Source organism: Sciurus vulgaris, assembly GCF_902686455.1.
Source record: "Sciurus vulgaris genome assembly, chromosome: 5".
NCBI classification, from domain to species: domain Eukaryota; kingdom Metazoa; phylum Chordata; class Mammalia; order Rodentia; family Sciuridae; genus Sciurus; species Sciurus vulgaris.
In genome coordinates, this window is record NC_136465.1 from 67,116,518 (window position 1) to 67,143,997 (window position 27,480).

Sequence of the window (27,480 nt, forward strand, 5' to 3'; positions counted from 1 at the left end):
CTTACTGAATGTGAGACTTTGTCTCGTGAGAATTTGGGGGCATCCTGTCCTAACATTTTGGTCCCCTGACTCAATTGGGTGTATTTCACCATCGACCTTGCTCTCCGGTTGGGGATCCAAGCTGCTTTGGTGGACCCCCAACTGAGAGATATCCCCTAATCTCACAGGGAATCCCCCTTCCCCACCAGAGCCCTTCCTTCATCCATCCATCACCGGCCAATTAATTCCACTGGACACCCCCTTGGTAAGTCTCCCTTCCCGGGACCTAGCTGCTCCTCTGCTTAAACCCCAGCAACTTGCCAGGTCTAGGTTCCCTCTAACTTGCCTCTCTCAGGAACCAGGTTCCACCAAGAGCCAGTCAGGAACTCCCAGTGTTGGTGATGACCCTCCCAGGGCAGCTTCCTCTACTGATCTCTCCTGGGAGCCAGAGACCTCAGGGAGGCCTGGTTCTCCTCCACCCAGTACTGAGTCTCACCATGGGGATAAATCCATCAAACATTCCCTCAGATACTCCTTTGGGATGCCTGTTAACCAATCTCAAACCTCTCCAACTGGCTCCCGACCTTAAGCCACATAAGCGCATTTTTCTCTGCAACCAAGCGTGGCCTCAATATGATCTGGATAATGACTCCAAACAGCCACTTAATGGCACTTTTGACCCTAATGTTCTTAGGGATTTATATAACTTCTGTGAGCACACTGTCAAATGGAAGGAAATTCCCTACATTCAGGCTTTTTCTTATCTCTGCTCTAAACCCTCTCTCTGCTCCTCTTGCTCCCCGCACAACTTCTCTTAGCTACCAAGCTACCTAGGGAGCACTCCCAGACCCCAGATCCTGAAGCCTTTCCAGCCTTTGACCCAGCAACAAACCCCCTCCTTATCAATGCCCCAAGCCACTGCTCAACAAGTCCTACCACCTGTCCCCTCAACCCGCTCAGCACCTCGGGTGCCCCAAGAACGTCCCAGCCCAGATCTCCCAAGCCCCACATACATGCTCTCATGGACACTCCTCCCAATCCACCTCTGTCTTTCCCCTCAGGGAGGTCTCTGGAACCAAGGGTATCGTCAGGGTCCACGTTCCCTTTTCTCTCTGACCTATCCCAAATAGAGACTTGGTCCTATACCACAGATCCTGGCTCTTTTACCAAGGAGTTTCAATATTTAGCACAATCCTATGACCTCACATGCCATGATACATACCTGATCCTTTCCTCTACCCTCCTCCCAGAGGAGAGACAATGAAAGTGGCTAGGGCACATGCAGATGAGGTCCATCCAGCCACCCCTGCTCACCCTGTAGGCACCACAGCTGTCCCAGCTGAGGAACCTAATTGGAATTATCAAACCATTGGCTGAGCCCTCTGAGACCAAATGATAACCTGTCTAATGACTGGTCTCAAAAAGGCTGCTCAAAAGACTGTTTATTCTGGAAAAACTCTGGGAAGTCCAACAGGAAAAGGATGAAAATCCAGCCTGATTCCTTTACCACCTTACAGAGGCATTACAAAAATTTACAAAAGTGAACCCTAAAACTCCTGACAGTGCCATCATCCTTCTGACCCACTTCATATGTCAATCAGCCTCCGACATCCAAAAAAAAAAACTAAAAAGATTAGAAAGTGATCCCCAAACTCCCCAAGCTGAAATCCTTAATGTGGCTTTTAAGGTATTCAGTTACCAGGAAGAACAACAAAAATCCGACCTTGAGCAGTGGGATAAGGCCAAATTTGAAATGCTGGCGCAAGCTCTTTGCCAGGGCCAAATTCCCCAACCCTCAGGCCCCATTTATTGGCCAAAACCAAGAGGACCTCCAGGGCCTGTCTTAGATGTGTCTAAGAGAGAGACATTGGACACAAGCCTGCCCCAGGCCCTGTCACCCACCTGGACCAAGTCCAAAGTGCAAACAGGAGGGCCACTGGGCCAGATTGTCCTACTGCTGCTCTAGGAGGGAGGCCAGATCTGCCACCGCACTCCTCCTTACTAACCGACCTCCTAGGTTCGCTGGCAGAAGACTGAAGGGACCCTGGCTCCCTCACCCTGCACCCGTCACCTTACAGGAGCCCAGGGTAACTGCTACAATCAAAGGTAGGCCAATTTCTTTCCTGTGGATACTGAAGCCACATTTTTGGCTTTACCAAAGTTTTGGGGACCTACCAGACCTTCACTACCTCCATTGTGAGGTTGGAGAGTTCTCTCTCCCAGACACAAAAGACAAATCCCCTTACCTGCATTTTGAGTGGAACAGTTTTTACACACTTTTTCTTGGTTATATCTAAATGCCCTACACCCCTCCTAGACTGAAACATTCTTTCAAGATTCAGGGCGACTTTAAAACCTATTTCACATAACCTCACAGCCACAATCTCAGGACTCATTGTCTTCTTCCCATTCCCTCCTCACTATTCTCAGTTCCCCACAGGCTTCACTGAGTTCCCTGAGTGTCCATACCCATTTCCCCTCCCCCTGCCATAACAGACCCCCATAATATGAACTCTCCAGGACCCTGCAATTGCAGACCACCATGAATCCTTTCTCATCACCCTAAAAGATCTGAATACATTCCCTTGTCGGCCTCAAGACCAGATCTCCCTTATACATCTTAAAGGCTTAAAACCCATTATCACAGACCTTCTCAGGAAGGGCTTACTTCACCCCACACACTCCCCCATCTTACCTGTCAAAAAGCCCAGTGGCACCTATTGCCTAGTCCAAGACCTGCAATTAATTAATGCTGCAATGACTCCCATTCATCCTGTGGTTCCCAAACGTTACACCCTCTTGTCACTCATCCCTAGCTCCACCACATATTTCGCTGTTCTAGACTAAGAATGCCTTCTTCTCTATCCTAATCCACCAACAATCTCAAAACCTATTTGCTTTCACATGGACTAATCCAGATGTCCATGTTTCCCAACAACTCATTTGAATGGTTCTCCTCCAAGGGTTCTGAGACAGTCCCCATGTTTTTGGCCAAGCCCTGGCCAAGGACTTTGCCACCTTAGATCTCTCCTCAGATCTCTCGCTCCAATATGTAGTCCCTCCTGGAAGATTGACCAACAACACACCATCCTCCTTCTTAATTTCCTAGGAAACCATAGATATCAGATATCTCCTCAAAAGGCTCAAATTTCGTATACCCAGAAAACCTACCTAGTTTTAACCATTACACCAACTCAAAAGGCCATTACTGCTGATTGCAAGGCCTTACTGGTCTCTCTCCCACCCCCATCTACAAAATCAGAGATTTTATCCTTCTTGGGGCCAGCAGGATACCTGAGGGCCTGCATATCTAATTCTGGCCTTCTGGCTAAACCCCTCTTTGAGGCCACCAAGAGTTTACTGCAAGAAACCCTTAACCCACCCATGTGGTCACTACTTCCTTTCAGGCATTCCAACAAATTTGTTATAGGACCTCACCTTACAGCTGCCTGACCTCTCAAGACCCTTTATCTTATATGCCTCTGAAAGACAGGGTTTTGCCCTTGGTGCCCTCGGTTACCAACTGGGCTCCTCTTTTGCCTCCATTGCCTATCTCTCAACACAATTGGGCCCTATCACTCAGGTATGAGCCCCCTGCCTTTGTGCCCTTGCATCAGCAGCCTTCCTAATAAAAAAAAGTAAAAAACTAACTTTCAGGTCACCCTTAGTTGTTCTCTCTCATAACAGCCTATCTGAACTCCTTACCTACAAAAGCTTTAAAACCATGTCACCCTCCAGAATATTGACCCTGCAGGTTTCTCTAATAAAAGACCCAACTCTCACCTTTGCCACATGTCCCCCGGTCAACACTGCTACTCTCCTACTAGACCCCAACACCTGTACTCCTCTTATCCATTCATGTCCAGAGATTCCACAATTCGGCCTCTCAGCCTCACTCCAGTCTGACAATGGCCTCAAGTTCACCTCATCAGTTACACAAGGGCTGGCCAAGGCACTTAAAATTAAATGACACTTTCTCATTCCCTATCACCCACAATCTTTAGGAAAGTTCAAACCCAGCAACAGGTCCCTTAAAGCCATTCTCACCAAGCTCTCCCTCGAGTTACACTTAGATTGGACTAAACTCCTTCCCTTAACCCTTCTTAGACTTTGAACTCTATACCAAAGAAACCCCTCATGCTCATCCCCTTTGAGCTTCTATATGGATGCCCCCTCATTCCCACTTCCCTTCAGCCACATTCCCCACCAGTCCCCCCTGAAATCCTTAAGCCTCTTTTTGCCTATCTTAGAGCAGCCCTCTGGAAAAATGGTCCACACCCACCTTCCACGCCCATTCCCTTCATCTGATGAGATCACACCTGTCGTCTTTGTGGGAGACTTAGTGTATCTGTCCTCTCCTCACAACCCAGGAATCTTACAAGAAAAGTGGAAAGACCCATTTAAGGTCATTCTCACTACCCCTACTGCAGCTAAGCTAGAGGGTCACTCATTTTAGGTTCATCTCTATAACCTCCAAATGGCCTTATCCAAGACCCCTTATTGATCTACTCTCACAGGGCCCACCTGAAACCACATTTTGTGCCTCCGGGACATCCCAGAAGACCCAACTGATACCTCTCCATAGAGACCCCAGATGTTCTAACAACCACCAGGATAAATGGACTCTTTTACCCTCTAAAACTACTCTTATACTATAGTGCATTGCCACCCCCTACTTCTAGCCATATATATAGTTCTCTGCTTGGTTTTTGCTACAGGTTTGATAACAGTAACTCCTATTGATTGGACTCTTAGTAAAAAAATTTCATTTATACTTTTAAAATCTTGCTTATATAGGCTTTTAAGGGTTTATTTGATATTAGTTTGGCTTTGTTACTTTCCTTCAACACCACCAGCCAGTACCCTGAGTTGCCCTCCCACTCCCCCGCTTACTCTCCTTCATATACCTTCTTTGCAATGAGCTAGCCCCACTTTCATCTTATCTCACTCTCCCTTTCTCCAACTTCCCTCTTTCCAAGAATGTGTTACAGACCTACACCTCCAAGGAACCCTCAGCAGCTTCACTCCCAAGGAAATACACTCCTTCTCCTTTGCTTTTTACCTCTTACTCAGTCTTCAGCAGGCTTCTACGCCTTTCAGGTCTATGCCACAGGATTTGATCCCCCATACTTCTAAACCAAGCCAAATGCTCCACTTTCTAGCTGCTCAGGGGATATATGATTTATACTTTGATGCATGTGCACCCACCACTGGGTATGGCTCCTGCGGGGGTCTTAGTTGGGAACATAGTTATGCTACAAATCATAAGTACATATACTTCAAGCATAAACAAAAAGGAAAACATGCTGATTGTGACAATTCACAGGAAGGATACTGCCCCTACTGGAGTTGCCCTCTCTCCCATTCTGCCTCCCTTACATCAGCCTCCATCTCCTCCGTCTCATCTCAGGGGTTGCCAGTTGTCTCAGTGCAATCCAGTTATGTACAAAATAAAAGATCCTTCCAATACTTTGTGGAGCACTGCTGTACAGGCTATAATACGGGTGGACAGTAAAGGCAGAGAACCTTATGGCCTTATAAAGATCCTAGAAACTTATATCCAGCCACCCCCACCTTCCCCCATTAAAAGGGCCCAAAAGACTTTAAAAATTCTTCTTCCTTCCAAGCCATACCCATCCTATCACTTCTCCTGAACACCTTCCACATAGTCAACACCACTAATTCATATGCTAACTCTTCCTGCTAGCTGTGCATCCCATAGCTCAATCCTTAATGGTGCATACCCTCGATCTCTCACATGGAACCAGACTAGCATCTACCATCCTGCGCAGTATAACTCTACTCCCTTATACTCCAATGTCTCGCTACATCAGACATAGTCCACCTTTGCTTATTATGCCCCAGTTACTAATACCTCCAAAGGCCCTATGAAATTCTACTATATCCTTTATTCTTCCACATAGGCAGATCGAGGAATCTTCTTCTCCTTGTGCACAAACTGTGCTTCTGTGCTTGGGTCCCCTATTTCCCTCTGTTCCCTGCTTCACCATGTTCCTTCTCTGGACATCACTGTCTACTCTGAAGGTGAGATAGAAATAGCCCTTGATCTCAACTTCACCCCCCCTATTGCTTTCTGGGTCTAACAGGCCTAAGCCATCAATAGCTGCCCCCATCCTCATCAGCTCAGGCATCTTGCTGCCATAGGAACAGGTAACTGCCAGCATAGGAACAGCCACCCATCTATACCATAAATTGTCACAGGAAGTTGTGGATGACCTCAGAAGGGCTAGCTGATTCCCTTGAAACATTACAATGGATAACTTCTCTGCCTCAGTTGTTCTCCAAAACAGGCAAGCCATTGATGTCATCACTGTGGGAAAGGGAGGAACCTGCTGCCTACTATGCAAATCAGTCCAAGTGGTCCTTGGAAGATAGCAGGTATTAGAGCTAATATAGAAAAGCACTGCCAGATTAGCCAACAAGCATCTTTCTGGAACTTTCTTGAAGGTATCTTGGCCCTGGGTGGTTTCCCCTCATCAGACCCCTAATAATGATCTTTATGCTTGCTCTCATAGGTCCATGCCTATTCAGTTGCCACCAAAAATTCCTCCAGGAACTAGTGAAAGTCTTCACTGACCAGACAGTCAAACCTCTGTTCTTGGGAAAGTACCATCAACTCCCTGCTTACTATAAAACCTGACTTTCAATGCCCTGTCTCAGCAGGAAGCAGTTACAGAAGATTGACCATCATCCCATTTCCTTGTATTATAACAAAAAGGGAGAGAATAATAGATAGTATCCCTAACAAGAGTAGCTCCATCTTGTAAGGTGCCTCCATTTTCTAGTCTGTACCCCTTTTTAAGAAACAGGAACTTACAGCACCTTGTTCTTGAAACACCCCATCCCTAACAGCCCTTACCCACAAAAAAAGGTTTGCACAGCCTTTGGAAACCACCTGCACCTTGAATAAACTACCATCCTGCTCTAGTTCCTTGTCCTAAGATATATAAACCTCTCTTGCAACCTTGCTTGCTGCGCCATTCTGTTGGGCAGCCTGGCAGGCCATTCCTGTCAACAAACTCTGCTTACTGAATGTGAGACTTTGTCTTGTGAGAATTTTTTGGGTGTCCTGCCCTAACAAATGCTGTCATATATCTTAAGGTGATTAATTTTTAATGTAATAAATCATGCAGGAAACACAGTCTGCATGATTTCAAATTTTTAAAAAAGTAATGGAAATGTTTGTCATATTGATTTTATTGGTTACATACATGTCAAAACTGATCAAATTGTATACTTCAAATATATGCATTTTATTGTACTTCAATTTTACCTCAATAAAGCTATAAAAAAAAGAAAAAGAAATAATGAATTTAAAAAGCTGTACAATCTGATAATTGTTGAAATGTTTGCTTTTTACAGATATTTTGGTTTTATGAGAATTTGCTTATTGGTTACTAATTATTTATATGAAACATAATTTATCAGACTATAATCAAAAAAGCAAAGTACTAGTAGGTAAATATACAGACTGTTAAATAACACTTGTATTTTCATGTGTAAAAAAAAATAAAATAGTGGCTGAGGTTGTGGCTCAGTGGTAGAGCATTCACCTAGCATGTGTGAGGCACTGGGTTTGATTCTCAGTGCCATATAAGAAAATAAATAAAGATATTGTGTCCAACTACAGCTAAAAATATAAAAAATAAAGTAAATTAAAATAAAAATGCTGTCAATGGAATGAGTAAAATTGGAAAACTTTTAACCAGTGATGTTTCATTCTAAATTATATAATAAAATATAATCAAACATGATAATTTAGAATTTTTTTGTTTCTTTGTACAGAGGTCATACATTCTGGGTGATTTTTTAAAAGGACAACTCTTTAAAAATTTTTTTTAGTTGTAGATGGACACAACACCTTTTTTATTTATTTTTATGTGGTACTGAGGATCAAACCCAGTGCCTCACATGTGCTAGGTAAGTACTCTACCACTGAGCCACAAGCCCAGCCTCAAGGAAACTTTTTACTCTTTTATTTTTGGGAGGCTATGAGGGATCGAACTCAGGAGCACTCAGCAACTGAGCCACATCCCCAACCCTATGTCGTATTTTATTTAGAGACAGGGTCTCACTGAGTTGCTTAGCACTTCACTGTTGCTGAGGCTGGCTTTGAACTTGAGATTCTCCTGCCTCAGCCTCAGGAACTGCTGGATTATGGGTGTGTGCCACTGCCCCCGGCCAACGAAAGCTTTTAAATCACTATCAATCACTGAAAGACTAAGAGTTTTCTTCTCAGTACTTTCTAAAATTACTTTAAATTATATACTTCACCCAGCAGAGAAACTGGATTGTATTTGTATACAAGACTGATTCCACCTGAAATGCTATTGTAAGTACTTGGGGGGATTTATCTTGTACATGCTATTTACTCTTAGAGGTAATAATGCATGAACTTAGTTTATAAACTCTTGGACTATGTATTTGGCACTTTTATGTGTCAGTGTCATCTACCTCTTAATAGTTAGCCTACAAATGCTGGTGTATAATTTTCTTTGGTTATAGAAAATTGGCCTAAGTAATGCCACTGGGTTGGGATCTTCTTCAGTGTCATTTAGCGAACCAACTGTCTGCAGGTTATGCAACTGGCAAACATTTGTATAATCCAACAGAGTACTTTACAGTTTTCACTTTTACATTTCACAGGAGGAGTTCTTCACTTTTCTTCCGAATCCAGACCAGCAAAATTAGAGGAAAAGCTCTAGGGAAATTTACTGCTCTTAAGAGAAAAAGTACACATTTTCAGTCTAAATAGTTGAATCTAATAAGGATAACAAATAATGCCTACTATTTCAAGATTTGCAGCACATTGACACTGTCCTTTATGTTTGTGTTCTGCTTGTTTGTTTCTTTATTCCTCCAGTGTTGGACATTGAACAGGTGATCTAATGTGTGCTGGGCAAGTGCTCTAGAGCTCAGCTACATCCTAGCCCCTTTGTGTTCATTTGTGAAGTAGTGGAATAAAATTGGACAGCTAAATTTTCAGTTCCATGTGCCTCCTTATTTAAATAAAAAGCAGCAAAGAAGTGGTTATTGTAAATTGGCTGACAAAGTAGAAACTGCCCTGCATGCTGATGTTTTTATAAAGCAATGACATTTTCCAACCAAGCAAATGCCAACCAATTTTCTGTTGATCATGCCATTGTATGAAGTAGCAAAACTGAAAGGGAAAAATGTTTGTTGTATCCACTGAAATGCTTTGCATGACCTCATTTAAAATAATCTTGACTTTTTTTTTTTTTTGTACCAGGGATTGAACTCAGTGGTGCCTAACCACTGGCCACATCCCCAACCCATTTTGGTATCTTATTTGGAGACAGGGACAATCTGAGTTGCTTTAGGACTTCAAGTTGCTGAGGCTGGCTTTGAACTCACATTCCTTCTGCCTCAGCTTCCTGAGTCGCTGGGTTCACAGTCATGCACCACCACACCTGGCCTAATCTTGACATCTTAAATTTGGAAACATCAAATAAAAATGGAAAGGATTAGGGTGTGTCACGAGAGTAGAGTACTTGCTTAGCATATGTGGGGTCCTGGGTTTGATCCCTAGCACGATTGAAAAAAAGTAAAGAAACAGAAGAAAAAAGAAAGAAAATGAAACACGGTTATATGTAAATTGTCGTAATTACTTCAATCATAGACATAAATTTCATCAAATTTGAACCTGGTCATATAGTTCCAACTTCTATACTGTAGACATGAAAGAGTCTCAGTCATAATTACTGGTCTTCCCTACTGTATGAGAGTGACATAATTCTATAAGCCCTTTAAGCATCTGTGTGGCATAGCAAAGCTGATGCTTCTGGTGTGTGGAGCAGTGATCATAGGTAGCACCAACTCATCTTCTTTTTCTTGCTTTTTGACATGGGGTCTCACTATTTCCCAGGCTGGTCCTGGGCTCAAGTGATCCTCCTGTCTCAGTCTCCTGAGTAACTGGAAAGACAGGTATGCAGCACCCCACCCAACCCAACTCATATTCTTTCTCTTCATTTTCCAAGATAAGCAGAATGACCCATTAGTGTTTATTTTTGCCTAACAACATGGCCTTAGAGAAATCACTTTCCTACCTATTCTTCAAGCTCAAATTTACTAATGAAATCATTAATAGTATCTACTCATTTTATAAGGATTTTCTCTTTTCTTTCTTTCTTCCTTTTTTTAATTGAAAATTGAACCCAGGGACACTTTACTGCTGAGCTACATCCCCTGCCCTTTCTAGATTTTGAGACAGGGTCTCCCTAAATTGCTAAGTCTAGCCTCAAACTTGTGATCCTCCTGCCTTAAACTCCCCAGTTGCTGGGATTAGAGTCATGTGCCACTACACCTGGCCCATTTTATAAGGAATTTCTGATGATTAATAGGTAATATGGGGCTGCGGAGATAGCTCAGTTGGTAGAGTGCTTGCCTCCCAAGCACAAGGCCCTGGGTTCAATCCCCAGCACCACAAAAAGAAAAAAAAAGAGTAATATCTATAATGCTATTTTAGTCTCTCAGAGATTAATGTTAGTATACAATAGGCCTTAAATGATTGCATGTGTTGTGCTAGGCACCATGCTACACACTAAGTATACAACATTGAATAGAATATAGGCCCTTATGAGTTCAGACTTGTTTTAAAAGAGAATAAAAGTAAATAACTCCGCAGCACGTTGTGTGCAGTGAGTGATGGAGGTATGTTCAAAGTGCAATGAGAAGGCAAAATAAAAGAATAATTAATTGAAATGCAATTTAAAACACGGACTCAATTAAGAGCACACAGCTTAAACATAACTTCAGAGCTAGAAGCAGAGTATAGCTTTCTATTGCTGTCTCTACTGGCTTTAGAATGACAACAACGGACCTCTGCACACACCTGCAATCCTACTTACTTGTGAGACTCAGATAGGAGGATCACAAGCTTGAGACAAGCCTGGGCAATTTAGCAAGATAGCATCATAAAATTAAAAAAATAAAAAGGGCTAGAAATGTAACCCAAGCACTTGTTTAGCATGTGTGAGTCCCTGGTTCCATCCCCAGTACTAGGGGTAGGGGAGATTATTGGTTCAAATTGTTATTCCTTTTTTAAAAATAGTCTTTGGCATTCTTTGTACCAGTTTTCCTTGAAACTTTTAGGCCTCTAAGTATTTGAAGATATAAATCTGAATAAATAGAATATTTCTGGATCTCAGTATGAGAGTTGCAAAAGATGGCCTGTGAGATCAGTTACCATGACACACTTCTTTTAGAGCACTTCAGTGACAGCAAGTTTTCCAAAATAGTGTAAGAGATGGTTGGAGAGGATATTTGGAGTGACTAATATCTCTTGTTAATTTTTTAAAATATTTTGTTTAATTGTAGGTGGACACAATACCTTTATTTTATTTTTATGTGGTGCTGAGGATCAAACCCAGGGCCTCATGCATCCCAGGTGGGCATGCTACCACAGAGTAACAACCTCAGCTCTCTTTATCAATTTTGTTCACACTGGCAACATAGAGAAAGAGAGATGTTACACAGGCCAATTAGAATATGTGGATTCTTCTGCAGGATCAAACACAAATTGTCAAAGAAAAATCACTTGATATACAGATATACCAGAGATCTGAGTACTTTTGAACTTCTAAAGCCATTTAATTAAAGTGGTTTCAACGATTTACCCAATCATTTTGTTTTGTATTCTATTAAGAAAGTGAGGGCTGGGGTTGTAGCTCAGTGGTAGAGTGCTTGCCTAGCATGTGTGAGGCACTGAGTTCAATCCTCAGCACCACATAAAAATAAATAAAATGAAATAAAAGTCCACCAACAACTAGGAAAATATTTTTAAAAAAACAAATTTGGGAGTTTTAATAGTTTGTCAGAATTTGTCAGATTTTTCTGATTTTATAGATAATTGTGCTAATTTAGTGGAAGAAGACTGGGGGATTTTAAAAGAACAGTTTCTTTCAACAGGTGGCAATGCTATTCTAGCACAGTGGCCCACACCTGCAATCCTAGCAATTCGGGAGGTTGAAGCAGGAGGATGGTAAGTTCAAGGCCACTTGCAATAGGCATGACCCCATCAAAATAAAAAGGACTGGGATGTGACTCAGTAGTAAGGCACACACACTTTTGCTAGGGGATTGAAACATTATCCTTAAATACTTTCAAGTTTTGGAGGTAGATAAAACAATGCACACTTTATTAGGATGTGATCAAGGCTCTAATTGCTCTACCACTTATTAACTGAATAGTTAGGATAAGTTTCTGAATCCTTCCAACCTTCTATTCTTCAACTCTAAATGCAGATAATACCACTCCCTCATAGGGATGTTTGTGGGTCCACCATTAGGGTCCAGCCAAATAGTAGTAGTTGTCATGTTGACATTTCAGTTTAGGTAATCCCTGAAAAGAGTAGATAGAGTGCATATGTTTACTCAGAGTTTGTTGTGAGCTAACCACTGGGCTGAGCTCTTTAATTGTGATCTTGTTCTCCCATTACTCCCAAGAGGTAGGCGCTGTTCTGTTCTTCTAACTACACAGGAGGAGTAGGAGTCACACAGGTGTTGCCATTGCTGTTAAGCATTGAGTCAGGATCTGAAGTCAAACAGTCTGATCTGGAGCCTGTGTCCTTAATTCCTCCTCTAGGCTGCCCAACACCTGGGCATGCTCAGGGGTCTCCAGATGAAGTTCAAGTTCAACCCTGACTCCGGTTGATTTTAAAAGCCGATTGACCAATCTAGTCCCGAGGAAATCTCCCTGTCCCTGATTCCTTGGCTCCCTAGTAGACCCACTCCCCAAGAGTGTTCTTGTGCAGGTTTAGTCCCTGATTCACCTCTTACTTTGCTTACTGTGGACACCTTCTAAACACACCAATTGGTGTTCACGGTGCTATAGATCATAGCCAAATGGGCTGGTGGTTTTTTTTTAAATATATATATATAATTTTTTAATGTTGAAAAATTGTTATTTATTTTCCAGAAAACTTCTGAATTAATATAAAGAAATGACAATAACTTGTATACACACTAATTCAAAACATTTTCACTAAGCACCAAGTGGAACAGTTCCCTATCTTTTTACCAAAAACACCTTTATCATTGAAAGACTGTTTCAAACTTAGTTTATTTAGGATTTTAATCAAGAAACCTAAAGCTGCGAATCAGAGCTTCTAATTAGCATAAGATGACCAGGTTATAAACCCTTATGAGTAAAAAATAACTTTTAAGTTTCGACCTATACATTCCATCCAAGGGGATATGCTAGCCTCAGGCTGATCAAGACAGGTGATAGTCCCACAAAACAAATATCATCCTCAAAGCACACAAACAAAATGAGTAATATATATACACAAAGTGAGAACAAAGTATTATGTAAAATACATTTTGTGTATATTCAGTGCCTATTTCCCATGAGCATACAATGCAGCAAGGGGCACAGAAATAAATACTATACACTAACCCACAAGGCAGTGGAAGGAATGAAAGTCCTGTGCCTTGGAATGGAGTGGAGGCTTCTCAACCAGGTGGCATCCAGGAACAGGAGTCGATATCAAAGCGTGTGGGGAAGGATCTTCCTTGTCGGAGAGGACAAAAGAGCCACAGACCTACTGACTACTCAGAGGACAGTGGAGTGTCTGTACTGGCTGAAGGAATGTAATCTAAGAAAAGCATACAACAGAGAACAGAAAATCTCCTCCAACAAGAGGGCAAATACTCTCCCCAAAGGAGCTGCCGGCTCTCTACGGAGGTAAAGGAGCCGAGGTTCACTCTGTAGGTCATCTCCACCCCAAGGCCCTAGTCCCTGGCAATCAAATTCATGAGCAAGACTCTTCCTTCATGTAAACTGCCTTTTCTTCAAAAAGTAAAACAAAACACAAGCAAACACCACAAAATTCAAAAGAAAAAGAATCAGACCAAGCTTTGACCCCTCGTACTTCACCTGTGTCCCAGCTGTCGTGCTAGAGACTGGGTCTCCTTTGTTACTCACACTGGTTCATTACTGTGAGGCATCTAGCATAGCACGCTCCTAATACAGCTCCCCATCAAACAGGCAACATCACACAACACAAACTCACTTAAACAAAAGGCAGCATCAATTAAGGATCTACTGTGATATTACTACACTAACAGCATATTTTAACCCTTTTTCTGACCCATTTACAAAAAAATTTACAAAATATCTGTGCTACTATGGAAGCATTACAAACATTGCATTAGATTCCTCTTCTTGAGGTAGTTCAAAGTCTTGAGACAGCAAATTTACACATTTTTCTCTACTATCATGAATGGGTAGTAAGTGTTAAAGGACTAAAACCAAACTCCTTCTCCCCTGATTCTGGAGTATTGTAATTTTCCCCCTCAGATAATAACAAACTAACAACTGGAAAAAAAAAAAAAAAACTATATAAAAGTCATATAAAAATTTTTAAAAAAGCAAAAAAAAAAAAAAAGAAAGAATCTGTGTCATCAAACAAAGTCTAAACTTTGCTACAAACAAAACCAAACCTTATTTGGTTCACCAAGCCATAAGCATTTTATAAACTAATCAAGTAATTAACAGTTCACAAAAATCAGGGAAATTTTTAGGTGGAAACAAAATTAACACCAACTCATTCCCTGGCAAATAATTCTTCTAAAATGTCACATCCACACAGAGAGGTTTGGTGAAACTGCCTTCAAGAGGCTACCTTGTAGGCCAGACCCCTCTCAGGTCTGCTTCAGAGGCACAGGGATATTGGCAGAAGCCTGCTCCAGGTAGGCCAAGGAGCCCTGAGGGACTTCGGCTGGCTTTTTGTGCTGCACATTGATGTCCTCCAGCACCTGCTGCCAATGCCTTAGCTTTGTCAAATGCTTCTGCACCAACGCATCTTTCCGCTGCAATTCATTCCTTAGTACTGAGACGTCCTCTTTGATAACTTGCTCTGGTTTCTGGACAGACAACTGCAATCTTTTCTGTAGAAAGAAGCATTCTGTCTTGCAATGTCTAGAAACTTCTGGATACACTGATCAACACCAGTTCGAATTTCTTCCTGATCGTTGTCATTGACATAATCCTGACTCACGAGAGAAGCAAAGCAAGTCTCGAATGATGACTCCAACTCATTCACCAAGGTGCTGCTAGAAGTTCTCCGCGCGCCAGGCACTGCGTGGAGAAGGGAAGCCTGGCCTGGGAGTCCCAGTGGGGGTGGCGGCAGCCCTGGAGGCTGCCCGGAGAACATCTATATATTTTTTAGTTGTGGATGAACCTTTATTTTATTTGTTTATTTATTTATTTCGGTGCTGAGAATTGAATCTAGTGCCTCACACATGTAGGCAAGCGCTCTACCACAGAGGCACAAACCCAGCCCCAGGCTGGTTTTTAAAATACTGCATTTAATATAGGAGAAAAGTGGGGATGGGGTCACTTCCTCTCAGAGAAGTGGAGTTGGGGGATAAGGTGGGCAAACCTCAGAGACAGGGACTCGGGGTATCATTTCTGTCCTTGGATTGAATATTGCCCAAAGATATAATCTCTTTGTGCAGTTGAAAGATTTACCATGTGTATAGATAGTCTCTAATCTGTGGCTTATGGCTAGAATCAGATATCAAGCAAGGTGTACTTTGTAATTGGAAAAAATAAAAGACAGAAAGAGAGAGAATCTTGGTGGAGGGTGGTGGTGGAGAGGAAGAGAAGGAAGAGACAAGGCATATGCTGGCTGAGTGTACCATTGATGTCAGGGTCAATTTTTGGTTCATCATACCGAATTTCTGTTTTGTACGTCATTAGGATCTGAAAAATTCTGTATCATATTGTATTTTATTCAAAGCCAAAGTAAGTTATTTTGATCAACCCACTGCTAATTTGTAAACTCCTCAGGAGTCTTAATTGCTGTTACTGCTTCTGTATTTTTGTATGTGTAGATATTAAATGAATGTTGGTTAGGTCAGTTAATGAAAACAGTTAAATTAATGAAAGAGAATCACATGTTCAAAGCCAGCCTCAGCAACTTAGCAAGGTCCTAAGCAACTTAGCATGACCCTGTCTCTAAATAAAATACAAAAAAAGCTGGGGACGTGGCTCAATGGTTAAGTGCCCCTGGGTTCAATCCCCAGTACCAAAATAAAAAAAAAATTAATTAAATTAATGAAAGAGTATTAGTTGAATTGTTCTCTTGTTTCCACTTTCTAATCAACTTTCAAAAATATGCCCATAACTACAAACAATCAGAGACAATCAGTTTTCCTGTTGGGTTAAAAATAATGAGAGAATCGTCCACACATGGTGGCATATACCTGTAATCCCAGCAGCTTGGGAGGCTGAGGCAGGAGGATCACAAGTTCGAAGCCAGCCTTAGCAACTCAGTGAGGCCCTAAGCAACTTAGCACAAGCCTATCTCAAAATAAAATATTAAACAAAGGGCTGGAGGTTGGGGTTGTGGATCAGTGGTAGAGTGCTTGCCTAGCATGTGTGGGTTCAATCCTCAGCAACACATAAAAAGATAAATAAATAAAATAAAGGTATTGTGTCCATCTACAACTAAAAAGATATAAAAAATAAAGGGCTAGGGATGTGGCTCAGTGGTTAAGCACCCCTGCATTCAATCCCTGGTCCCAAAATAATATAATAATAATAATAATAATAGAATTGAGCTGCTACATTTGGAACAACAGTATAAATAAGCAAAGTACTTATGACAGCAAAGCAAACAAAATCAGCTCTGATAGTCCTCAGTCTTCATCACAAGCTACCATGGTCATATGTCATTGGACACTTCCTTTCTAGCAGGCTCCAAGTCTGGGTGCCAAGTGATCGCCGTGAGTGAGTTGAGTGATTTTGGCTTCTAAAGTGTGCAGAGATTGTTAAAAGAGGTAAAACCTAGTCTAGGTAGCACTAATTCAAACTTAATGTACTGACTTCCAAAAATTCCCAAAGAAATCTTTCTTGTCTTTAACACAGTTTGCTATAATGCTGTTGGGGTGAGTAGTAGTTACTTAGTACATTTGAGTGTTAAGATTTCTTCAGTGACTTTAATAGTCTATAGTTTGCAATTTAATTTTGTCGCAGGGTTCAGGACAATAATTTTTTTCAAGAAAGACTATCATTTATAAATGCAATATTTGTTTTGCACTACAGATTACTAGTTGTCAGCTGCATTCAGTCATTGTGAAATGTGGCCTGCAAGCAAACCAGTATTTAAATGTAATAAGAGAAAGCCCTGGTACACTAAGTGTGGAAGCTCCTTTGGACCCTGCAGAGCCTTGTGAATGGCACTTACTTACCTGTTTTGGGTAAATTTCTAGAAAATGAGACTAACTCTATAGAGGGACATGGCCAGCTACATTTTGCTGATGTGGGAATTACTGAAATAGCAGGAGGATTGGGGTAGTGGCCCATGTGTGAAGCACTGGGTTCGATTCTCGGCACGACATATAAATAAATAAATAAAATAATAAAGATCTACAACAACTAAAAAGTATTTTTTTAAAAAGAAGAAATAGCAGGAAATGGTATGAGACCTAATCACTGTCGGTTCCTGGAGTACCTGAGTCCCTGCATTGCTGATCCTATGAACTTCAGTGAAATTGGTTGAATTTTGGACTAATTTCTTAATCCCTTTTTGAACCTCCTGTTATTGGAAAAATTACCACAGAAGTATGTGGGACAGGAAAGGAATTTTTAAGGGCACAGTATATATATTAAGTTGTGAGCTAAAAGTGATTCACCAAAATATTTGTTCAGAATGTTTACAGTGTCTTCAGTGCTTTTTCTCAATTTTTTTTAGTTGTAGATGGACACAAAACCTTTATTGCATTTACTTTTATGTGGTGCTGAGGATCAAACCCAGTGCCTCACATGTGCTAGGCAAGTGCTCCACCACCGAGCTACAACCCCAGACCTCAATTACTTTTTATTGAGATAAAAAAATCACAAAATTCCCTATTTTGACCACTTAAAAGTAGACAATTCAGTGGCTTTTAGTATATTCACAATGTTACACAACCATAACTATGTAATTCCTGAACATGTTTATTGCCCTCCCCAAATAACCCCTGTGCTCATTAAGAACTCACTTCCCATTTTCTTCCCTCCCCTAAAACCTTTGGTAATCCTAATCTTTGTCTGGATTTTTCTACCCTGGATGTTTTACATATATGGAAAAACACAATAAACAAATAAAGCCTGTTGGTAACTCAATCCTTGACTCAGTTCAACTTATTATTGACTCTAATGTTCTCATTATCCCCCAAATGCTGTAATTAAATGGTAATTTGGTAATCAAGTTAACACAAGCATTTTACTTAAGCAGCAGTAAGTAAATTTCCTTTTTCTGGATGAAGCTCCTTTACCTCTGCTCACTGCAGCTCTAATTTGCTCAGTTTATCCTTCTGAACTGTTCTGGCTCCTTCTTTACCTTCCTGATGCCTATCTTTTAGCCAATCTACTCTTCATCAGGGAAGAGGACCAAAATTCAAGTCTATAAATTGTGCTTTTCTCCAGAAGCAATACGTTGAAGAAAACACACTGAAGGTGGCAAGAAAGGGAAACTTGAAGATATTCATCTTCCTATTCATGTGGTAACCCAATGATTTTGACTTCAGGCAGATTATTTCAGATCATCAGCCTTATCATCTTTGTAAGTACACACTATTTGATTTGACTCCAGGTTCTGCAAACCTGATCATCACATTGAAAGGACACTCCATGTTCTAGGTCTCAGTCAGCACAGCTAATGATGCTGCTAGAAAATGAATCCAGGAGCAGGAACCGAGGTCCTCTGAGGCATCCTGGAGCACCTTAGCAGGTGATGCTGGATCCTGAAGCTGAGGGCAGGGAGGATCAGATCTGCTGAGTGCCTGGAATATTCCATGAGACCTTGATGTGCCAAGTGTCTTGTAGAGAAGGAAGATTTTCATCTTGAGCAAAGGGGTTTCTATCACTTACAACAAATATTTTGAAAACAATGGGAAAACATTCTCTGAATTAAAATCACCTCTCAGTTATATCCACACTAGGACTACGTTATCAGAGCAAAATCCACCAGCTTCCAGGATACGTCAAGTCCTCATGGTTGGGATGCACTCAACATTGGTACCTTTGTTTTTGTTACAGTGGGATCTTCTAAGTTAGCTTGAAGAGAAGGGGTAATAACCTTACTCTATACTCAAGAAAGTGAATCAGACTCAGAATGAATAAATGGACACTAAGATCTGTATGAGCTGTATTAAGTGGTAATCAATCGCTTTCATTTAAATAATGGAAGATAAAGATGTTATGAATGCTTAAATGTCTGATAAGAAACAATCTGGGATTACTTCCTGTTCAGATCTCTTTTCCTTCAGTTTAGTTTTGACCATTTTATTCAAGCGACTCCTTTTGGATGAAAATATCTCTCCTAGTGAGTCTAATTGTAATGACTGTTGCCTGTATGAGTACGTACAGAGTTATCTGTGTGATTCAACTTGTTTCCACTGATGTGAATCTTTATTTTAAAAAACCCACTTTAAAACATTCAAAATATCATCACTGGAAGATTTATTTCAAATGGCGGCTTTCATACTGCAGGCAACATCTGATTGTAATCTTTTGGCCACACTGGATGAATACCTAGCCCTAGGGTGGTGCATGCTGAATGCTGACCAATGTAGAGAGTTTTTTCTTTTCTGATGAATTTAAACTCTTAAGAGACAGCAAAGTGTTTTGGAAGAAAAATTATACATTATTTCCTCATTGCTTTTGATCATATGCCTCTCCTAAGCACCATGTTGTTGGTGTTTTGTTTTTTGTTTGTTCGTTGTTTTTTGTTTTTCTGTTTTTTTTTTTTGGTTTGTTTGTTTTCTTCTGTTTTTAGAGGTAGTGGGGATTGAAACCATGGCTGCTCTACCATGGAGCATCATCCCCAGGCCTTTGGTATTTTTGGGAGACGTCATGCTAATTTGTCCAGATTGGTCTTGATCCTCACCTTGCCAGCTATTTGGGGCCCAGTTTCCCAAGTAACTGGGATTACAGGCATGTGCAACCACACCTAGCCCAAAGTGTCACTTTTGCAGCCACAAGAGCTTTGCTGTTAAGGGTGTTGTGGGCCCAACACCCATCACCACACTTTTAGGCTGAAACCTAGGCAGTGGCTACCAGGTAAGAAAGTCCAGGGCTGCTAAGGCTAAACTGAAGTTTTTCCTTGTTTATTTGGTTCCTACTGAGTGAATTGGATTTGATGTTATCTGTATTTATTTTGACTGTGCCCCTCAGAAGGGGAGGCACTTCACCTACAGAACTGTAAATTCTGTGTTCATCTTTTATGCCCAGAGGCCTGTTCTGTCCTGAGGCAAATTCCAGGTTTGGATGGGCTCAGTGGGGGTGGGGCTGAAAAATGGAAGCTATAAGGCTATTAATAGGACATCTGGCATTCCATGAGCTTCCAAATGTTATCAAAGCTTCCAATTCTTGGGGCTGGGGATATAGCTCAGTTGGTAAAGTGCTTGCCTCACAATCAATCCCTAGCATGGACTGCCAAAAAAATAAAACATAGCATTTGGCTCTAGGATTCACTCTTACATTTTGGAGTCCTCGGTTGCTCTGCCTTGGTAGTGCTGAAAATTCCTAAAGAGCAGCCTTGGCTCTTGAGCACCAGGAAATGGGCAAATCAGTTATTAAATAATTTATAACTCTAGGGACTTTCAAGATGGTGGACTAGAGGGTGACTGCATTTCATGTCACTCCAGGACTCAGGATTCAAAAAGAGGAGGTATTGAGAGACTCGGGACCAACTCAGAGCCGCTGGGTGAATCTCTCCCACTGGGTGAGGCTCCCCAGACAGGGGAGTGGTACTGGAACGCAGGGAACTTCGTGGAGTAGAGTTGCCCATTGAGACTCCCCTGCTGGAGCGGTGAACCTGGACAACTTGGGAGCATTATAGAGGAGGGCCCTCCAGCAAGAGACTTCGGCGCAGAACGAGGCTCCCCGGCCCTGGCGACAGGACCAGATCGCAGGCAGCTTCCCGGAGGAGGGCCGCCCAGCGAGAGACTCACTCGCAGGGCGAGGCTCCCTGGCCCAGGTAGTAGGTCCAGACCCCAGAGAGCGTTGCAGAGGAGGGCTGCCCAGCCCAGGGGTAGTTCTGGACCGAAGGGAACTTCTCGGAGGAGTGCTGCCCAGAGAGACTTCCCCACCAGGTGAGTCTTCCCTGCCCAATGAGGCTTTCCCACCAGGGCTGTAGAACAAGATACCCGGGCCCTGACCAGCCATGACCCAGCCCGCAGTCTAGTCCTCATTTGGTTGACCATTGCTCAACAAATGCAGGTGCCTCTGCCCACTGAAGGCCACCACCCCTAGAGGGCAGCTTCCTTGTGGATCATTACATTATCAAGTTCCTCCAAGTCTTCAGGCTACTAAAGGCTAGGAGGTGAGTTATTGGAAATCTACAGGGACACTCTAAGTCAATAGAGGAAATCTAAAATATTTCAGAGTTTCACTACTAGAGGGTGTAGGGTACCGTGAGGCAATATGAGAAAACAAGCAGAAGAACAAGATGTCCCCAAACAAACCTAGATGCTACATCAATAAAATCAACAGCATGGCAGAAGAAATGTCAGAAAGGAGATGTTAAGTTCAGAAGGTAATAATTAAAATTGGAATGACAGAGCAAGCAAACGATGAGGATGAAGAGCAATGCAGGCTTGAATGATCACACCAATTCAACAGTTAAAGAGCAAATGCAGGAAGCAAAAGATTCATTTCAACAGAGTTAGAGATACTGAAAAAAAAACAAACAGAAATCCTTGAAATGAAGGAAACATAAACCGACAAATAAAACTCCATAGAAAGCATAACCACTAGGATAGAAGACCTGGAAGACAGAACCTCAGACATTGAAGACAAACTATTTAATCTGAAAACAAAGTTGACCAAACAGAAATAATGGATTGAAATTAGAAATAAATGACAAAAAAACAGAAACTACTCCAACACCTGGATATTAAATAATACACTATTGAATGATGAATAGAAAGCAGACGACATCAGGGGGGAAATAAAAAAAATTCTTAGAGGTAAATGAGAACAAAGATACATCATATCAAAATCTCTGGGACACTATGAAAGCAGTACTTAGAGGAAAATTTATTTCATGGAGCGCATTCAATAAAAGAAGAAAAAATTAACAAATAAACGACCTAACACTACATCTCAAAGCCCTAGAAAAAAGAAGAACAGAGCGACACCAAAAGTAGTAGAAGACAGGAAATAGTTAAAATCAGATCCGAAATCAATGAAACTAAAACAAAAGAAACAATCGAAAAAATTGACAAAATAAATAGTTGGTTCTTTGAAAAAATAAACAAAATCGATAAACCCTTAGCCGCACTAACAAAGAGAAGGAGAGAGAAAACTCAAGTTACTAAAATTCGGAATGAACAAGGAAATATCATGACAAACATGATTGAAATACAAAACATAATTAGAAGCTATTTTGAAAATCTATACTCCAACAAAATAGAAAATCTCCAAGACATCAACAGGTTTCTAGAGACATATGAATTACCTAAACTGAACCAGGAGGACATACACAATTTAAAGACATCAATTTCAAGTAATGAAATAGAAGTCATCAAAAGCCTACCAACAACGAAAAGTCCGGGACCAGATGGGTTCTCAGCTGAGTTCTACAAAACCTTTAAAGAAGAGCTCATTCCAATACTCCTCAAAATATTCCTTGAAAAAGAAGAGGAGGGAGCATTTCCAACTCATTCTATGAAGCCAATATCGCCCTGATACCTAAACCACACAGAGACACATAGAGGAAAGAAAATTTCAGACCAATATCCTTAATGAACATCGATGCAAAAATTCTCAACAAAATTTTAGCAAATCGCATACAAAAATATATTAAAAAGATAGTGCACCACGATCAAGTGAGTTTTATCCCAGGGATGCAAGGTTGGTTCAACATCTGGAAATCAATAAATGTCATTCACCATATCAACAGACTTAAAGTCAAGAATCACATGATTATTTCAATAGATGCAGATGCAGAAAAAGCATTTGATAAAATACAGCATTCCTTCATGTTCAAAAAACTAGAAAAAATAGGGATAGTGGGAACATTCCTTAATATTGTAAAGGCTATCTATGCTAAGCCCATGGCCAATATCATTCTAAATGGTGAAAAACTGAAAGCGTTCTCCCTAAAAACTGGAACAAGGCAGGGATGTCCTCTTTCACCACTTCTATTCAACATTGTCCTTGAAACCCTAGCCAGAGCAATTAGACAGACCAAAGAAATTAAAGGGATAAGAATAGGAAAAGAAGAACTCAAACTATCCCTATTTGCTTTTGACATGATTATATATTTAGAGGAACTGGGAAATTCCACCAGAAAACTTTTAGAACTCAAAAGTGAATTCAGTAAAGTAGCAGGATATAAGATCAATGCTCATAAATCTAATGCATTTTTATACATAAGTGATGAATTCTCAGAAAGAGAAGTTAGGAAAACTACCCCATTCACAATAGCCTCGGGGGAAAAAAATAATAAAATACTTGGGAATCAATCTAACCAAAGAGATAAAAGATCTCTACAATGAAAATTACAAATCATTGAAGAAAGAAATTAAGGAAGACCTTAGAAGATGGAAAGATCTCCCATTTTCTTGGATAGGCAGAATTAATATTGTCAAAATGGCCATACTACCAAAAGTGCTATACAGATTCAATGCAATTCCAATTAAAATCCCAATGATGTACCTTACAGAAATAGAGCAAGCAATCATGAAATTCATCTGGAAGAATAAGAAACCTAGAATAGCTAAAGCAATCCTTAGCAGGAAGAATGAAGCAGGGGGTATCGCAATACCAGAACTTCAACTATACTACAAAGCAATGGTAACAAAAATGGCATGATATTGGTACCAGAATAGACAGGTAGATCAATGGTACAGAATAGAGGACACAGACACAAACCCAAATGAATACAATTTTCTCATTCTAGACGAAAGTGCCAAAAATATGCAATGGAGAAAAGATAGCCTCTTCAATAAATGGTGCTGGGAAAACTGGAAATCCATATGCAGCAAAATGAAACTAAACCCCTATCTCTCACCCTGCACAAAACTCAACTCACTATGGATCAAGGACCTCGGAATCAGACCAGAGACCCTGCATCTTATAGAAGAAAAAGTAGGTTCAAATCTTCAACTTGTTGGCTTAGGATCAGATTTCCTTAACAGGACTCCCATAGCACAAGAAATAAAAACAAGAATCAATAACTGGGATAGATTCAAACTAAAAAGCTTTCTCTCAGCAAAGGAAACTATCAGCAATGTGAAGAGAGAGCCTACAGAGTGGGAGAATATCTTTGCCACTCATACTTCAGATAGAGCGCTAATTTCCAGAATCTATAAAGAACTCAAAAAACTCTACACCAAGAATACAAATAATCCAATCAACAAATGGGCTAAGGAAATGAACAGACACTTCACAGAAGAAGATGTACAAGCAATCAACAGGTATATGAAAAAAATGTTCAACATCTTTAGTAGTGAGAGAAATGCAAATCAAAACTACCCTACGTTTCTATTTCACCCCAATTAGAATGGTGATTATCAAGAATACAAGCAACAATAGGTATTGGCGAGGATGTAGGGAAAAGGGTACACTCATACATTGCTGGTGGGGCTGCAAATTAGTGCAGCCACTCTTAAAAGCAGTATGGAGATTCCTCAGAAAGCTTGGAATGGAACCACCATTTGACCCAGCTATCCCACTCCTTGGGCTACACACAAAGGACTTAAAATCAGCATACCACAGTGATGCAGCCACATCAATGTTCATAGCTGCTCAATTCACCATAGCCAGACTATGGAACCAACCTAGATGCCCTTCAATTGATGAATGGATAAAGAAACTGTGATATATATATATATATATATATATATATATATAATGGAATATTACTCAGCCATAAAGAATAATAAAATTATGGCATTTGCAGGTAAATGGATAAAATTGGAGAATATCATGCTAAGTGAGATAAGCCAATCTCAAAAAAACAAAGGACAAATGATCTCACTGATAAGCCGATGATGATACATAATGGGGGGTGGAGGGAGGCAAGAATGGAGGAAGGAGGGACTGTATAGAGGGAAAAGAGGGGTGGGAGGGGTAGGGGGGAGGAAAAAATAACAGAATGAATCAAACATCATTACCCTATGTAAATGTATGATTACACAAATGGTATGCCTCTACTTCATGTACGAACAGAGAAACAAGTTGTACCCCATTTGTTTACAATTAAAAAAGAAAGAATTTATAACCCTAAAAAAAAATAAAAAATAAAAATAAAAGCTTTGAATCCTTGAAAAGGAAAAATACATTTAGCTCTTAACTTAAACACATGCCATGGTCTGAGACGGGATCCATAGCACCCTGAACTCCTGCCATTGGATCTCCTACTTCCAGGTCTGTACAGGACCTACAGCTCACCTACTCCAACCTATGACATCAACTGTCCTGAGTTGTTGACACCTGTCTCTAGACCACCCTGTCATATGTCTTCCCCCATACAAAAAAGCTTCTGTCTCACCTACTCCAGGAGGCCTGCACGTCTCCTCCCCACAGAACCCATGTGTGCTCTGCTTGGGGCTCCAGTCTGCAGCTAGGCAGTGGTTACAAAGCATGCTGAGAGGATTCAGGATACAAATTGAAATGAAGAAACAAATTTAATCAGGAAAAATATTTAAAATATCATGCTAGAAATGGAAAAAAATGAATATAAGAAAAAATGCACAGGACAATTTCCCAGGAGAGGGGAAAAGACAGCAGTGACAGAGAGGTTGGCATTGAATGAATATGAGGAGCTGACACTGAGGGAGGTGACTGAGAAGGCTCTAGATACATAGCAGACTGAAACTGTGATACCCTAAGTGGAATTGTGTTTGGCTCAGTTGCTTCTGAACCTGCAAGTTCTAGATTTACCATTGCTGCAAGATCTGCTGCCACAAGGCGAGAGGACTGAATCTCCCCAGAGGTGGCCCCAACTTGTTCAGGATCTTCTGTGACTAGACCAAATGTTGCCAGAGGTGGAATGGGGTCTGGCTCTGCATTGTCTAAACCAGCTGTCTCTAACTCCATGGTGGCTGAAAAGTCTGCTGCCACAGGGGGAAGCAGAAACACAGCCAAGAGGGAAAGTGACTTATCCTAGATGTCTCTGTGGGACCCAGATTTGGACTGAATTGCTGGTCATTCTTTGTCCTTTTCCTTTTAGTGACTGTTCTACCTCTACAGGGGAGCAGCCAGTGTCTCAGGTGGTCTTTGGGATGGTCTTGTGTGTTTTGGAGCTGTTTTCACTTCACTGTATAGCAATAAGTCATTTTGCAGTTTGCTATTGTTTCTATATTAGAACTTTCCCTTCTTGGTCCCACCCAATGGTGAAAATGAATCATCCCCAACTCTAGATGAGCCTGGCAGGGTGTGGACCATGGAGACAGGCATGGTAGAGAAGCTCGTGAACCTCTGGGAAGTGAAGTAACTGAAATTCAGAGATAGACCTCCTCTAGCATAGATCTTCCAAAGGCATTCCCTGAGATTTAGAATTGACCCAATGCTCTTCTCGTCTTAAAAAGTCTTCTAGTGCCCAATACTGTTAATCCTTTCTCTTTTTTGTATTGAACTCAACCTCTGACTTCTCAGGAACAGAAATTGGCAAAGATCATAGGATATAACTTCTTTTTAAAATTTTTTTTTAGTTGTAGATGGACACACTACCTTTATTTTATTTATTTTTATTTTAGGGGTACTGAGGATCAAACCCCATGCCTCACACATGTTAGGCAAGTGCTCTACCATTGAGCTATAACCTCAGCCACATGGAATATCTCTTCTAAAGATTCAGTTACAGGAAGTCTGATTTCTTACTGGCTCCCTCTCTCTCCTACTTTCCCCCTCCCCTCTCTCTCTAATCCCTGTAGGGAATCAGGTTGAGATATTATGAGCTGCCCCCAGGGACAAAGACCCTAAGTATCCTGGACCAAAAAAACAAAAGCACTGGGTCTCAGACAAACTGGATCCTGCCAATAGCAGAGGAATGAGATTGGTGGTCAATCCTCTCAGCAGAAGCACCAGTTGAGCTGTCCTGGATCCCAGTGTTTAGAAACTGTGACATCATCACCATTTGTGAATGTCAGCAGCGAGTTAGATGCTGTCATGCAGCAGTGGATAGCTACTAATGTGTCTAGGTCCTGGGTCTGTCCTTCCCCTCCTCTCTCTACCCAGACTCTCTCCAGTCACACTGGCCTCTTCCTTAGCAAAATTTTGCCTCCCAATTGCTACACTGCTGAGCCTTTCCAGGAACACTTCTCCCAGAATTGAGGAAGGCTGATTACCTCTTGTCATTCTGCTTCCAGCAGAAATACCACCACACTGAAACTCTCAGACCCACACTGTCACCTGCAACTTAAGAACAGACCAATCACCACTGAGAAGTCCAAATTTGAGAGTCTTTATTAAGCCACCAGCTGACTATCTCACCCAATGCCCCAAAAATGGCTATTGGGA

The 27,480-nt window shown here is 41.2% G+C and overlaps 1 pseudogene across 1 annotated transcript; it reads right to left on the reverse strand.

Annotated features, from left to right (window-relative positions):
* Positions 1–14,449: 14,449 nt before the first annotated feature.
* LOC306661047 (mediator of RNA polymerase II transcription subunit 28-like) lies at positions 14,450–26,058 on the reverse strand (annotated as a pseudogene). Its single transcript has 2 exons — positions 25,903–26,058; positions 14,450–15,175 (listed from the first exon to the last, which is right to left on the reverse strand). The product of its transcript is annotated as a mediator of RNA polymerase II transcription subunit 28-like (transcript).
* Positions 26,059–27,480: the final 1,422 nt, after the last annotated feature.